This window comes from Otolemur garnettii, unplaced genomic scaffold (assembly GCF_000181295.1).
Source record: "Otolemur garnettii isolate 467f Iridium unplaced genomic scaffold, OtoGar3 scaffold00058, whole genome shotgun sequence".
In the NCBI taxonomy this organism is placed as follows: Eukaryota; Metazoa; Chordata; class Mammalia; order Primates; family Galagidae; genus Otolemur; species Otolemur garnettii.
The window spans coordinates 1,160,914-1,165,763 of NW_003852453.1; positions in this window are offsets into that span (position 1 = coordinate 1,160,914).

Genomic DNA, 4,850 nt, shown 5'->3' on the forward strand with positions numbered 1-4,850 from the left:
TAAAATCCTCCTTCCCTCCTGACATTTTCTGCTGTTTTTTGCTGTTTTTACCGTCCTGATTTGGGTATGAATGGTTAGAGTCATCATCCGAGCAATATCGGTAACTGAGACTATCTCAGAAAGATAGACTTTCCCAAGATGAATTTGAGGTTTATTTCATTGTCTTCTGTTCACCCTTCACTTTGTAAGATTCTTAAATATGAATTTTCCTTGCCAAGGAACAGCCTGTTGTTAAGAATTCTCATCATTTTCCTTCTTCCTCTCTAGGCCTGAGGCAGCTTCCTGTGAAATGTGCACACAAAGGAAAATGGGCATTTTTTTTTTTTGCCTAACTCAGAGGCTATGAGTTTTATTCCTAACACTCAAAAAGAGCCACACACAGCAGGGTTCCCCAGAGCCAGCTCTGCATCTCCAAACCGTCCAGGGTAGAGGTGCCTTGTGTTAATATTAATAGGCTGCGGCTCACTCTCCAGAGGAATTTTCAAAGGGCTCATTTTCCTGCCTCCTTTCTCCTCCCCAGACCTCATTGATTTTTTTTTTTAAGTTTAGATTGCTTAAATCAAATATAGAAAAAGCAAATTTGTATCTGGGAGGATGGTTTGCATCTCTCAAATCTTTCAAGTCCTCCTGGGTGGACGGTGGGAGCTTCAGCTTTTCCTTTCTCTGTGGGAGAGTCTGGGTGTGGAAGCCAAAATGTCAGTCTGTGCTTTAGCAAGTAAGGCAGGGCATTGCTCCAACTATCCTTCTGTACGGTGGGAGGACAGGGCCCCTCTCACTCTTGGTACTTAGATGTGATGTGGAAGGCCTGAGGGATGTGAGACTATCAGCCAGCGAGGCCCTAACATTTGTGAGAATGCTATGTTCAAATTGTTTACATTCTGATTCTTCTAAATTATATAAAACTACAACATGACTTACATGTTGTAGGAAAATAAGTCCCACAGGTACTGAGTAAATTCCACACTCTATTCAGAAAGGCTGAGAGGTTCTGCAGGGCAAGGCTTTCCAGGAACATCTAATCACATATTCTATATGATTGTCTATGCTTCCTGGAGGATAAACTCAGAAATTCAACAAATATTAACAAATATAGTATGGAGCATCTATTTTGTGTAATGGTTTGCAGATGATTTGATTATTGACCTAAAAAATCAAGAGATTAAACCAAACAACTATTAATTCTGAGAGGAGTTTAGAAATCTAGTCAAATACAAAAGTCACAAGTGAAAATGGTTAGTTATCTTAGATATCAATAGATATCAATAATAACCAATTGAAAATATAAAGGGAAAATGATCTCAAACTTAATAAGATACAAAATTAAAGATACAATACAAAATAAGATACAAAAACGACATTAAAATTTTACTGATGGACTTAGAAAGATTCTAAAGCAAGTAGAAATACATACCAGATTCCTAGAAAATCTAATATTAATTCTTCCCAATTAAGCTATAAACTCTCAATGATAAAATCTCTATTAAAATCACAATAGAACATTTACAGTCAGTTAAAATATTTTGTTTATTGTACAGGTGAACATCCCTGATTGAAAATCTGAAATCATTTGGAGTGTTGACATGATATCAGAAGTGGGAAATTCCACACTCGACTTTATGTAATGGTTCAAAGTTAAAACACAGTCGAAACTTTGTCTAATTCACAAAATTATTTAAAATATTATTTAAAATTACCTTCAGATTTTTATGATTAAGTTTGGGTCTCATTCCCCCAAATATCTCATTATGTATATGAAAATTTCCCAAAATTTGAAAATAATCCAAATTCCAGAATGCTTCTGGTCTCAAAAATTTTGGTTAAGAGATACTTAAAGAGGTAGAAGACAAAAATGTCAAAAACTAGCCAAAAAAAGAAAAAAAGATATGAAATGGCTTGCTATTTAAGACAGCCAAACTGATGTTACAAACCATTTTTAATAAATGCCATAAAAGCACCACAAATCAAAACTAATGGGAAATGGCCAAAGTGGTACCCAGAGGAAAATTCATAGCTTCATAGGTGTACTCTGGAAAACAAGAAATGTTGAAAATGAATGAACTCATCTTTGACTTAGGAAACTAGAAAAGATAACAAAGAAAGTAAAAAGGTTAAATAAAATTAATGAAACAGAAAACAAAGCAATTAAATTTGATTAATAAAGCCAAATAGACTAGAGTTTAAGAAACTACCTGAAAACAATAATCACACCAGATTATTGAAAAGGCAATTAAAGATGTAATCCTCAAAGTATATCAGGTCTAGTTAGCTAATTAGTTGAACGATTAGTTAATTTTTAGAGATAGGATCTCACTCTATCACCCAGGCTAGAGTGCAATGGTGCCATCATAGCTCACTGTAACCTCAAACTCCTGGGCTAAAGTGATCCTCCCGCCTCACCCTTCCCAGCAACGAGGACTATAGGCTTGTGTCACTGCACTCAGCTAATCTTTTAATTCTTTTGTAGAGATGAGATCTCACTATGTTGCCCAGGCTACTCACAAACTCCTGGTCTCAAGTGATTCTCCCACCTCAGCCTCCCAAATGTTGGGATTCCAGCCATCATCCACTATGCCCACCTTAGGTCCAGCTAATTGAATAAATGCACTCTAGCAAACTCCCAAGGAATGGATAATTTCTACACTCTAAACCTACCTATCGATCTATATGTACATATACACTTTCAGGATTACAGAAAATGATTAAAAGATTCTAAGCAATTGTAGGAGTTTACCATAGTATTACTAAAAATATTTCATATAATATAACATATTGCAAAGGAAAAAGCTATGTCACTCTCAGTCCTGAAGTTGGTTGCAGGAAGGCTGAGCTGGAGGTGCTGGCCGGGGTGAGCCCACACGAGAGTGATGCCGGAACCCACCCCTCCATGAAATTAGACATTTGACTCAGGGAATACTGCATCAGGACAAAGTGTGGCTCATGAATTCCTCAGGATATCTATTTAATTAACACTATGTGATCATTTTGATTAACACCCATTTTTTTTTATTTAAAACACTCAGTAAGCTGGGAATAGAAGGAAAATTGGCTGATGAAGTGCTGGTGAGCAGGGTAGCATGCATCCTGCCTAACCTGGTGGTGACGGGTCAGAGGATTTCCCCTAAAATCAGGAACAAGCTCAAGATGTCCACCAACACTCTGGCTATGTGCAGTGGAAGGAGGGGTGGAGAGTTGGGAGTAAAATTTGGGAAATAAGGAGATAGATTAGACAGAACCTAAAGGCTGTGGGGCTAAGGGAGAACTAAGTAACTCTAAGATGAGGCCACAGCTATCCTGGACACTGCAGGGACAGGGCATGGGGCTGTTCCTGAGTTCAGGGGCACCGTCAGAGCAGGTGTGAGGGCGCAACACAGACAGGGCAGCTTTGCAAGCCCTGCTGAGATGGCACTTGGAAAAGAGACCCTGGATCTGGAGAGAAGTCAGAGTTGGAGACTGGCTTTGAGAGAAGTCAGCATGGAGGTGGTAAGGCAGCTGCAGGAGGAGCAGAGGTTGCCCTGAGAACTGATGCTCCAGCCACAGCAGCTGCGCCCAGCGGGCGATTCCTCCCTCCCCTGCAGCCCCAGGCCCTGCCCTCGCTCCACCCTGGCTCCGCCTACTCTGACTTGCCCTTTATGACACTCCTTCCCTGAAGACCCTTTCTTGCCCTTTCTCCGACACACAGACGCTCAGTGTGGAGTTCATCCTGTGAGCCTGACCTTCCGCTTCTCCCACTTGGCTCATTCAGTTTTGCAAAAACATAAATCTCGGCTGGGCTGAGCGCTCCAAGTTCTTTGTTTGTTGCAGGACGCCAGGCTGCCGTTGTCTCTGTGCTGGGGTAAGACCAGCACCAGGCGTTGAGAATCTACTGAACTGGCTGATAACACACATCACCTGCTCCAATAAGGCTTCAAGCTCAGCCCTGCCACTGCCTCCCAGGCCACTTCTAACCTCAGCTTTCTCTCTATTACACAGATAAGAAACTATCTTAATTTGGTTTTTCTCCATTATAAAGATAAGAAACTAATCTTAATTTCCAAGCTCACAGGGTTGTGGTGAAGACCAAGCAGACAAAGGGCAGGAAAGAGGGAGAGGGCTGCTCTGCCCAGGCTGCTTTTCCATCTCAGCTGCGGCAACCAGGCGGTATTTGCTGGGCACTGCTGAGCCCTTCCTAAGGGGGCTGGTTGGTTTCCTTAGGAAAGTGTTTTAAAAATTGGCTGAATTCTCCCCTCTCCTCAGACCTCCAAATGCCAGTAAGTGATTTTGTGCAGGTGGTAGGTAAAGAAATGTTTATGCAAATTTGGTCCTGATTAGATGCAAAACAAACAAAAATGTTGACTGCTTTTTGAGGTTGTTCATTTTTATCTGAGAGTTTGTTTGCACATTAGATGCACACAATGAGATTTCCATCGTTGGACTCACCCCGTCTTATTTGCCTTAATGTAATTGTCTGTTCAGATCCACCGATGGTGAAAATTGCATTTGTCCTTATCAGTGGAGATATTCTAAAAATGAGACGTTCAAAGGAGGGAGAGGCTTTAATGCAGGGGAAATGTGTTTATTTTCTTAGCGCCTTTGAAATAGTCTTATCCCCTGGAATAGGATAATCTCTTTGCACAACACCAAAATTGATAGCTCACCATCACCTTTAATCAGGGAAGTTACTAAAAAAAGGAGGGGCCTGACTCAGAACATCTCTGTCAGTTCAATAATGTTCTTGGGTAACCTTGGAAGATTTGAGGATTTTCCGAGGATCCATAGTTTGTGCTTTGGCTAACAAAGGCAACTCCAGACTCTTCCTTTACTGGACTGCTGCTTGGGCCAAGGAATGCCGGGGGTGGGGGTGGGGGTGGAGG